The sequence below is a fragment of the Heptranchias perlo genome, chromosome 13 (genome assembly GCF_035084215.1).
Source record: "Heptranchias perlo isolate sHepPer1 chromosome 13, sHepPer1.hap1, whole genome shotgun sequence".
NCBI lineage: Eukaryota > Metazoa > Chordata > Chondrichthyes > Hexanchiformes > Hexanchidae > Heptranchias > Heptranchias perlo.
In genome coordinates, this window is record NC_090337.1 from 41,967,712 (window position 1) to 41,980,021 (window position 12,310).

Below are 12,310 nucleotides of genomic sequence, written 5' to 3' on the forward strand. Positions count from 1 at the left end.
GTCCTGCTACTACTTCCTTAATAATGGATTCTAGCATTTTCCCAATGACAGATGTTCAACTAACTGGTCTATAGTTACTTGCTTTCTGTCTCACTCCCTTCTTGAATAGGGGTGTTACGTTTGCGGTTTTCCAATCTGCTGGGACCTTTCCAGAATCTAATGAATTCTGGAAGATTACAACCAATGCATCCATTATAGAATCATAGAAGTTTACAACATGGAAACAGGCCCTTCGGCCCAACATGTCCATGTCGCCCAGTTTATACCACTATCTCTGTAGCCACTTCCTTTAAGACCCTCAGATGCAAGCCATCAGGTCCAGTGGACTTGTCAGCCTTTAAACCCATTAGTTTACCTAGTACTTTTTCTCTAGTGATAGTGATTGTTTTTAGTTCCTCCCTCCCCTTTGCCCCTTGATTATCTACTATTATTGGTATGTTATTAGTGTTTTCTACTGTGAAGACAGATACAAAATATCTGTTCAGTTCCTTGTTTTCCATTATTATTTCCCCAGTCTCATCCTCTAAGGGACCAATGTTTACATGAGCAACCCTCTTCCTTTTTATATACTTGTAGAAGCTTTTACTGTCAGTTTTTATATTTCTTGCTAGTTTACTCTCATAATTTCTTTTCTCCCTCTTTATTATTCTTTGAGTCATCCTTTGCTGATTTTTAAAGTTTTCCCAATCTTCGGGCTTACCAGTAATCTTTGCCATGTTGTATGCTTTTTCTTTTAACCTGATACCATCCTTGACTTCTTTAGTTAGCCATGGTTGGTTCACCCTTTTTGTGGAGTCTTTCCTCCTCACAGGGATATATTTTTGTTGCGAGTCATAAAATATCTTTTTAAATGTTTGCCACTGCTTATCCACCATCATGCCATCAAATCTGTTTACCCAGTCCACTTTAACCAATTCCGCCCTCATTCCTTTATAATTGCCCTTATTTAAGTTTAATACAGTAGTTTCAGACCCAAGATCCTCGCTCTCAAACTGAATGTGAAATTCTATCATGTTATGATAGAATTGGCTTATCCAATTTAACCCCCAATTGAGTCTGGCCACCACTTCCTGATAGTCAAGGGAACAGTTGTTTTCCGTGGAGTGTTCCCTGAAGTGCCAAACAAGGCAGCCCTCCTCACACCCACTTCGTACAGCAGCAGATCCACTTTTCCACCCATCAAATTAGGGCTTGGGTGTTGTATCTGTCCATCACTAAATCCCTCCATATTGGGTGTTCTTTCATTTCATTTTTGCCTGGCTTTTATTCCCCCACCCCAGTCTCAGCCTTGGTAAATGCTGACAAATATTTTTAATCTATTTTGAAGCTTTGTAAAGACTGAACCAATATTTGCCTCTCTATGCAGCCACCTAAGTGAACAGATTACTTTAAATTTGAGCTGTTAAATTTGGTGCATCCTTCATTACACCAACTGGCATCACAAGGAGTTTATTCTAATTATTCAAATGAGCAGAAACCACAAAATTAGGAACAGATACCTCAATGCTCTGTGGGCTAATTAGAGTCAGGCAGCCAATCATTCCTGGCACAGATTTGGCCAGTTTTGCAAAATCAGGGCTGATAAGCCTAAAACAAAAGCAAAATATTGCAGATGCTGGAAATCTGAAATAAAAATAGAAAATACTGGAAATAGGTCAGGCAGCATCAGTGAAGAGAGAAACAGAGATAACATTTCAGGTCGATGACCTTTCCTCAAAACTGGAAGGAGTTTCAAATTTAACAGTTTTTAAGGAAGTTCAGAGCCAAGGAAAGGGGGGGAGGGAGAGATTAGAACAAAGGGTGGAGGGCAGGACTCATTAAATGACAAAAGGAATGATGATGCAAGGCAAAAGGAGGTGGAAATGGGACAAGTAAAGAAATAAAAGATGGGTTCTAGAGGAGCTGTAAATGGCAACAGCAGAACCATTACCAGCACTTGCTGTCCAAAAAAATGGGAGCAGTGATTATAATCTGAAGTTATTGAAATCAATGTTGAGTCCAGAAGGTTGTAAAGTGCCTAATCGAAAGATGCAATGCTGTTCCTCAAGCTTACATTGAACTTCGTTGGAACAGTGTAGGAGGCCGAGGACAGAGAGGTCAGAGTGGGAATGGGACATAGAATTAAATGGCAAGCGACCGGAAGCTCAGGGTCATGCTTGCAGACTGAACAGAGGTGTTCAGCAAAGCGATCACCCAATCTGCGTTTGGTCTCCCCAGTGTAGAGGAGACCACATTGTGAGCAGCGAATACAGTATACTAAATTGAAAGTACAAGTAAATTGCTGTTTCACCAAGAAGGAGTGTTTGGGGCCCTGGATGGTCGGAAAGGAGGAGGTGAAAGGGTAGGTGTAGCATCTCCTGTGCTCGCACAGGAAGGTGCTCTGGGAATGGGAGTGTGTGTTGGGGTGATGGAAGAGTGGATCAGGGTGTCACGGAGGGAACAGTCCCTTCGGAATGCTGAAAGGGGAGGTGAGGGGAAGATATGTCTTTTGGTGGGATCACACTGGAGGTGGCAGAAATGGTGAAGGATGATCCGTTGAATGTGGAGGCTGGTGGGTGAAATAGTGAGGACAAGGGGGACCCTGTCGTGGTTCTGTGAGGATGGGGAAGGGGTCAGAACATCGTCAGAACAGATGTGACAGAGACGGAAAAACTGGGAGAATGATAAGCCTAAGGTCATTCTGCTGAAGCCGGTCAGTTCTCAGTGTTCAGTTGCATTCGCAACCCCTCAGATAATGAAGCAGTCCGTGCCCGCATGCAACAAGACCTGGACAACATCCAGGCTTGGTCTGATAAGTGGCAAGTAACATTCGCACCAGACAAGTGCCAGGCAATGACCATCTCCAACAAGAGAGAGTCTAACCACCTCCCCATGACATTCAACGGCATTACCATCGCCAAATCCCCCACCATCAACATCCTGGGGGTCACCACTGACCGGAAACTTAACTGGACCAGCCATATAAATACTGTGGCTACAAAGGCAGGTCAGAGGCTGGGTATTCCGCGGCGAGTGACTCACCTCCTGACTCCCCAAAGCCTTTCCACCATCTACAAGGCACAAGTCAGGAGTGTGATGGAATACTCTTCACTTGCCTGGATGAGTGCAGCTCCAACAACACTCAAGAAGCTTGACACCATCCAGGACAAAGCAGCCCGCTTGATTGGCACCCCATCCACCACCCTAAACATTCACTCCCTTCACCACCGACGCACTGTGGCTGCAGTGTGTACCATCCACAGGATGCACTGCAGCAACTCACCAAGGGTTCTTCGACAGCACCTCCCAAACCCGCGACCTCTACCACAAGAGCAGCAGGCACATGGGAACAACACCACCTGCACATTCCCCTCCAAGTCACACACCATCCCGACTTGGAAATATATTGCCGTTCCTTCATCGTCGCTGGGTCAAAATCCTGGAACTCCCTACCTAACAGTACTGTGGGAGAACCTTCACCACACGGACTGCAGCAGTTCAAGAAGACGGCTCACCACCACCTTCTCAAGGGCAATTAGAGATGGGCAATAAATGCTGGCCTTGCCACGACTCCCACATCCCATGAACGAATAAAAAAAAACCCTGAGTACTATGATCAGTTCTGGTTGCCAAGGCATGAAGCAGATGTACAAACTCCAGAAGTGGTACAGAGAAGGGCTATGAGACTGATCCCTAGTGTAGAAGGATTGAGTTATGAGGAATGGTTAAAAAACATTTCAGCCTTGAAAAGAGGTGAGAGAAAGAAGAGGCCTTTTATAAGTATATAAGATTCTACGTGGCAACAAAAATTATTAAGAGGGAGCAAATTAAACTATGATTGCAGAATAAGGGTCAAAGGTAATAATTAGTAAAAGGCAAGAAGTATGTTTTCACACTGAGTGATTAATTTTGAAATGGTTTTCTGGGAGTGGTAGTTGAAGTACAAACTCTAGAATAATACAAGTGGTGTTGAATTATTGTACTGTGATCGGTGTCCTGTAGATTTTTATGGAAAAATGAGCCAAGTTGGGCCAAATAGTCTTCCTCATTTGTACCTATCTTTGTGATCAGTAAGAACATAAGAAATAGGAGCAGGAGTAGGCCATCCAGCCCCTCGAGCCTGCTCCGCCATTCAACAAGATCATGGCTGATCTTTTACCTCAACACCATTTTCCTGCACCATCCCCATATCTCCCGAAGCCTTTAATATCTAGAAATCTATTGATCTCTGTTTTGAATGTACTCAATGACTGAGCCTCCACAGCCCTCTAGGGTAGAGAATTCCAAAGATTCACCACCCTCTGAGTGAAGAAATGTCTCCTCATCTCAGTCTTAAATGGCCTACCTCTTATTCTGAGACTGTGACCCCCTGGTTCTAGACTCCCCAGCCAGGGGAAACATCCTTCTTGCATCTACCCTGTCGAGCCCTGTAAGAATTTTGTATGTTTCAATGAGATCACCTCCCATTCTTCTAAACTCTAGAGAATAGAGGCCTAGTCTACTCAATCTCTCCTCAAACGACAATCCCGCCATCCCAGGAATCAGTCTGGTGAACCTTCGTTGCACTCCCTCTATGGCAAATATATCCTTTCTTAGGTAAGGAGACCAAAATTGTACACAATACTCCAGGTCCAGTCACACCATGGCCCTATATAATTGCAGTAAGATATCTTTATTCCTGTGCTCAAATCCTCTTGCCTTCCTAATTGCTTGCTGCACCTGCATGTTAGCTTTCAGTGACTCATGTACAAGGACACCCAGGTCCCTTTGAACATTAATATTTCCCAATCGCTCACCATTTAAAAAATACTCTGCCTTTCTGTTTTTCCTACCAAAGTGGATAACTTCACATTTTTCCACATTATATTCCATCTGCATGTTCTTGCACACTCACTTAGCCTGTCTATATCCCCTTGAAGCCTCTTTGCATTGTCCTCACAACTCACATTCCCACCTAGTTTTGTATCATCAGCAAACTTGGAAATATTACATTTGGTCCCCTCATCCAAATCATTGATATAGATTGTGAATAGCTGGGGCCCAAGCACCGATCCCTGCGGTACCCCACTAGTCACATTCTGCCAACCTGAAAAAGACCCGTTTATTCTTACTCTCTGTTTCCTGTCTGTTAACCAATTCTCAATCCATGCCAGTATATTACCCCTAATTCCATGTGCTCTAATTTTGTTCACCAACTTCTTGTGTGGGACCTTATCGAAAGCCTTCTGAAAATCCAAATACACCACATCCACTGGTTCCCCCAGTAGTGAAAAGTTAACAAACAAATAATTTTCTGATATTGGTTTTGATTTGTAATTCATTTGTAATGATTACCCTCTTGAAATAATTTTATTATAAAAGAATAAATAACTACCTTTTATAATGTGTGGAAAATGACAAAGTTCCATATCAAAGGCTTGTGGTTAACTTGAAAACTATGCGAATTCAGGGCAGAATATGGCACCAAATAACAAGTTGGTTAAAAAATAGAAAAGAGCATACTTATAAGATGTGCAATGTCAGTGTGGGGAAGGTATTGAGTGGAATCCCACAAGGGTTAGTGTTTGGACTTCTATGTTTTCTAATCTACATTTATGACCTGGATATTGGAACCAAATGTAAGCTTACCAAATTTGTTGAGGATATTAAAAAAGGGAGAGTAATAGAGATGGGAGATCTAACAAAAGATTTGCAGAAAGATTTAAATTGATTTTGCATGGCAAATGATATTTAACATCCATAAATGTAAAATATTGAGCATTGGATCAGAAAATGTTTGTTATAAGTACATAATTAATGGAATTCAATTATGAAAGGGAAACTTAGAAACGGACTTTGATGGAATATTAAACTCAAGACTTTTAAATTACAGACAATGTGGTGCAGCGATTTTTGAAAAGTTGATATAATGCTGGGATATATAGCCAGAACAATAGAGTACAGGGTTCAGAGATTATGTTAAGGCTTTACTATCTGCCACACACACCATACTTTAATGCTCTGTTCAATTCTGGTTATCATGTCACAATGCCAAACATGTATTGAAGAAGGTGCAGAGAAGAGCATCAAGACTGATCCCAAGTAAAATGGGCATGAGCTGGAGGGAAGACTAAAAAAAGTCAAGCTCCACAGTTTAGAAAGAAGATGCATGAGGTGGGGCTCACTGAGGTACATAAAATAAAGTTAATATAGATTAAATATATCCAGTTAATTTTCTCTCTTCCCCCAATCACAGAATTGCCCCAATGCCCTCCCCCAACTCTGTATACATGGTTGTGCCTCTGCAATCGAATACTACAATGAGAGAGCTGGTACTGTAGGGATGAGCCTTGATAGGTCAAATGGCCTTTTCGTGTCCTGAGTTTTCTTAAATTCCATTGCTAAATAACAAATTACTAGCACTAGTGACCACAAAGCAAGCACAAATGGTAATTTCCCACCAGATTTATTCTCATCTGCATTCATCCCCGGAGCAATTATCACTTTTATTACCTATTACCAGTAATTATTCCATAACGACTGCATTGCCATGATCGATCTGATCATTTTGTTGGCAGTAGTTCCACCACAATGTGCCCGCAATAATATAAATACTTTTACATTTTTCATTTGCTAAAATATATGAACATCTCAGTGGGGCATCTGGCAGTGGAATGTCAGCACAATGGAAATGTAATGATGTTTTTATGACTTGGCAAATGTAATCTGAGAAAAGGAGCAAGACTTGTAACATTAAATCTGGTTATATGAGTATTAGATGGAGATTTTACAAATCCTAAACTTACTTGGAACACTTAGACTTTGAACATTAAATTCACACAAGTACAAACCCAATGAAACTAAGACCTTGGTACAAGCAAATAAGTCAATTTGCCACCAAAAGTCAGTATGAGTGGAGATTTGTGTATGCCACTATGTGTGAGTTTGAGCATGAGCAACTGTTTCACCTTTTCTTATTAACTGCATATGATAGGGTAGCACCACAATCAAATATATGTTCCTCATCTTGTAGCACAGTCAATGCGGCATCTACCTTGCAAGCAGAATGCAATGAGTTTGAGTTTGCCTTCAGTCAATATTTCTTGTTGTCTGAGTTAATTTCATGAATTCCCATCTCAGCAACGAATTAACTGGCTACAACAATTTAAAGCCGTAGGCCATTATTGTTACTTTGGAAAGCTAGGACATCAAAGAGCGCCAGGGTTCGGAGCCGTACGTTTTTAGGCTCTCTGTAGAGGTTTTATTGGCCCTATTAAGAGAAAGGAGAGAGCCATTTTTGGGACCAAAGGAAGAAAACCAGCCAAAAGACTGGGTCCAGAAGGAATGTTTCAGGCACAGTCATCAGAAAATTGCCTGCAGAGTTTGTCTGAATTTCCAATATGCACTGCTGGTAGGTCAGGCTTCTCACCAGCAATGCAAAGTTTAAAATATACTCCAAATATTTGTCACATTCTTCTAAAAAAGAAAAAAAAAAGTGTAAAAGCAGTCAAATAGGCAGAATTTCCTACTGTTTGGGGTTTCTGATGGGTCATGATCCATGCCTGCAAAGGATACTTTTGGTTTCCTAACAACCATCCATTTATTCTGTCAGTACCTTCAAATAATGATACCTTCAAATAACAAATCAACACTGTGGACAGCTGCAAAATAAAAGCATCCTGGCAGCTCCCTGGATAACAGGCATTAATATGCAGGATTACATTACTGTGATTTGAAACAAGATGAAAATATGTGAAGTGGTACTCCTTCCTGTTCATGAAAGCATTGGGGTTGACATGTGGAGCTCTGGTGGCCACATGGGTTTCATCTATAATGCACTGGGCTGTTGGGAAGCTTGCCAGCAGTAACGGTTCTGTGCTTCCTTTCCACTGCAAAAGTGATAACAGCATTTCCCCTGTCAAAATGCTATCAGTCAATTGCTTTGTATAGAAATCAACTGTAGATTGGATAATCTGGCAGATATCCCCTGCAGTGCTAGAAGGATCCTATTGCGTAGAAGCTTAATGTCAGAGATTTTCACAGCTATGCAAAGAGCCATCCCAGTCTTTGAGGTTGCCAGTAACTCAGCCCACAGCAGATGGCACAGGTCAGTCACTGCCTCTGCAGTGAAGCACAGGTGGTGAATGCAGGTCTCCATTGAGCTACATAGTCTATAAAGGCAGTTACTTGGTTATTGACAGGAATGAATATACTGCCTGAGGTATAATTGCTTCTGAAAATGTAGTCCCTTCATGAATTTGTCTTTCTCATCCAATTCATGCGGCACTGTGATAACAGCCGAAAGGATTCCCATCTTCCCAATCTTGTTAGGTTCAGTTTGTACTGCAGAGGTGCTGTGTATTTCAGGAGATACTGCAGCACCAAGGGCAACCCAAATGTAGAGATTTTGTCACTTATAACCATGAATCTAGGGGTTGGAGGGGGAGGTCAGATATACACCCGTAAGCATGTAGTATAGTTTTACGGCATGTGATATTAAGTCATACATTGGTATCTGGGCATTGCAATGAATCTAGCAGTTAGAGGGTAGTCAGTACAACACTATTCCATCTTTGAGCTACCTATTTTGAGGCAGATTAGTGGTTTTGCTTCATGTTTCATGCTACAATCATAAGAGCTCATTGTCATCTCTGATACACTGTATAAATGAACCCCTATGCAGTCATTTGTTTAAAAGTGGCTGCATCCCTTGAAATTATGCTTACACTTAATTTTTTTAAATTTCTATTAGGCTGGCTCCCTACAATAGGCCTAAATTGCATTTGGTGCTGTGAATGATTATGTAAATGCATTGAATTGGGAAAATTGCATGCTATTAGCATTAAATAAATTTGCTCCTGTTCTTAATCACACTGAAGTGAACTGCACTGGGTACAAAAATCTACCCCATAAATTAAATGCAGCCTAAATGTAGAGTTAGGGTGAAACTACTTTGTACTGATGCTAGAGTTAAACATCCTCCGATCTCTTTAAGGCGCTGATAATGCGGTCATGGCACAAATGAGCTAAGTCCAGTCCAGTACTACAGGGGCAGCTCAGTTAAATATTTTTCTGGCAATCCCACTGCTTGGCTTAAGACATGCTGGAAGTGATGGGAGTGGGTGCTGGAGAGGGGGGGGGGAGGGGGTTATTGGGTGCCAGGAATCACTCAAGGGCTGCTGGCAGCATGTAGAGTGCTGGCAATTTTTCTTGGGCAGAGGGGGAGAAGGGCCAGAAAACATTTGTTTTTCATAGAACACCACCTTCAATACCTGTTCTAACTGGGTGCTGTGCAATTGGAGTGGAGCTTAGGCACTTTATGCGGAGACCCTCTACGTTTAACCTTAATGAACCCTGTGCATAGCGCTCCAGCCCCCTGTCATAATAAAGAAAATAAGCAAAAAAAAAATCTAAGATTTAAAAGGGATATCTGTAAGAAACCTACTCATACAGGCCAGGCCATCACACATTGGTGCACCATATTAAATGTGAGTAGTGGAGCTGGTGAGAAAGCAGTGAGAAAACCACAAGATCACGTGTGGCATTTCTGTGTGTAATGAGACTTGCGCTCGTCACTAGTGCAGCCTCAATATTCCTGCCGCTTTTTTTTGCCACAAAATGCAGTCCAATAGCTGCATTCTGATAGCACGCCACAAACTCTGTTCCCTAGCCACTGACTCCATCCTTCTCTCTGGCCACTGTCTGACGCTAAACCAGACCGTTCGCAACCTTGGCATCTTATTTGACCCTGAGATGAGTTTCCGACCACATATCTGCTCCATCACCAAGACCACCCACTTCCACCTCCGTAACATCGCCCATCTCCGCCCCTGCCTCAGCTCATCTGCTGCTGAAACCCTCATCCGTGCCTTTGTTACCTCTAGACTTGACTATTCCAATGCTCTCCTGGCTGGCCTTCCATCTTCCACCCCCCATAAACTTGAGCTCATCCAAAACTCTGCTGTCCATATCCCAACTCGCACCAAGTCCCGTTCTCCCATCACCCCTATGCTCGCTGATGTACATTGGCTCCCATTCGGGGAATGCCTCAATTTTAAAATTCTCATCCTTGTTTTCAAATCCCTCCATGGCCTCGCCCCTCCCTATTTCTGTAACCTCCTCCCGCCCTACAACCCTCTGAGATCTCTGCGCTCCTCCAATTTTTGCCTTTTGCACATCCCTGATTTTAATCACTCCACCATTGGCAGCCGTGCCTTCTGCTCCCTAGACCCTAAGCTCTGTAATGCCCCCCTAAACATCTCTGCTTCTCTACCTCGCTCTCCTCCTTTAAGATGTCCCTTAAAACCTACCTCTTTGACCAAGCTTTTGGTCACCTGTCCTAAGACCTCCTTATGAGGCTTGGTGTCAAATTTTGTTTGATAACGCTCCTGTGAAGCGCCTTGGGACATTTTACTACGTTAAAGGCGCTATATAAATGCAAGTTGTGGTTGTTGTTGTATGCCCAATTTCATAACATATGCTTGCTCTCAGAGGGCTCTACGTCACTATCAGAACTTACAGTATGGAATTACTTATGCATCCAGAAGAGGCAGCCTGGTACTGGAGGTAAGGCTATCATTAATTTGACAACTAATGGCTGGACTGTTGGTGATAAATAAAGATGTTGATCTTGTAAAATTCTTTTCAATTTTATTCAATTTAGTTCCAGACACACATTACTCTCACTCACTAATGAGTATCCACTTGACTTTCTAATGCAGGCACTGTGAACTACACTGACTCATATCTCCTGTCTTCCAACCCATCACATTTTTCTTGTCATACCATCTCACATCTGTTTGAGTCTCTGATCTAACTATGTTCATATAAATTTATGGACTTACAGTGCCCTGTTGTTCACAGTAAAGCTGACCTAACAACACACATTCCCAGACTCACTATTTTCTCTGACTCACCATATTGCATTTTCTCTGGTCCATGATGACAATGTATATACTCTGACCTCTTATTTTTAAATCCTGCAGATGCCATACTGATATTAGAATAACAATAAATACAGAACGATGAAAGGCTATTGAGACCATCAAAACCATGCCTACAGCAGACTGTGTACAATTTTAATTGTCCCGAGCTCATTTCAAATTAATTCACTTTCTCAAAGAGGTGATAGCCACAAGAAAATCTTCTAAGAAAATAAAACTTCTTTGAATACACAAAATAATTGAAGGAAAACTCCAGAACATCACAGTAATTCTATAATGTACATTATTCAACTCCACCATTTACATTTCACAAACGGCACTCCATAATTTATCAAGATTGGGATCATAATATTCCATAGTATGTATACTAATCATAAATTTCAATACTATTCTTACTCAGATATTCATCCAGTTCTTTTTCAAAGCAACATTACAGGACTAGAGATGCACTGCACCTATGAGGGAGCAGTGTTGATGATTTTCCTGGCCTGGGCCATGTCTCCCAATGCGAGCCTGCATCCGACAGGAGTGTAGCTGCAGACTCCTGGCCACTGGCATCAGGCCTTCTGGCTGCTGTTAAAGAGCAGCAGCCAGAAGGCCCCAACATCAAAGATCGTCCTGGAAGAATTAATTCCAAAAATCAAATGACAACTCGCCTCCACAAATCCCCCGTCACCCTCATAGATCCTACGATCCACAACAGGTCTCCACGCCCATTTGGTCTTCACTCTGCCTAGCAATTCAGCGCACCCCAGGTACAAAGAAGATGAAAATCTCCCCTAACTGCTTTTGAAAGGAGTCCACTGTTTCATATATCTGCTACATGAATTCAATGTTGCTCTCCTGAGCCCCCTGCAATGCATTCATGTCTTTCAAAGTCTACGGCCTACAAATTGCATTCAATATTCCAAATGTAACCATACCAATAAGTTAACATAACTTGTTTTGATGTAATTAAATGTCCTTGAGATATATCCTAGTCCATGATTTGTCTTGTTGATAATAGTCTCACATTGATTAGATCATAAATTGCATTCTCCAGTCATCAATTTATATCCTGTTGGTCCCCCTACTTTTTTTGCTTTATGTGGTGATCAAGTTCCCTGAAATTAATTTTAAAATAATTGAATCTCACCTTAATAACATTAACAGTGACAGTAACTGAGTAATACAAATCAAATCTTCAACTTTTTTGCAAATGTTTATTAAAAAATCACATTGTAAGTGGTTTGAATCAGAGCTTGCCAGTTTTGTGGTTCAGCGCCACATTGTGGCCTATTTTCACAAGGCCACCTAGCAATTTTGTGTATCTTCGATAGGTCTATGAGTATACATAAATGTATGGACTTGCCGTGGAGAAACAATGCACACATTAATTGTAGTCGTGCCAATCTTAGTATTTTTCCTGT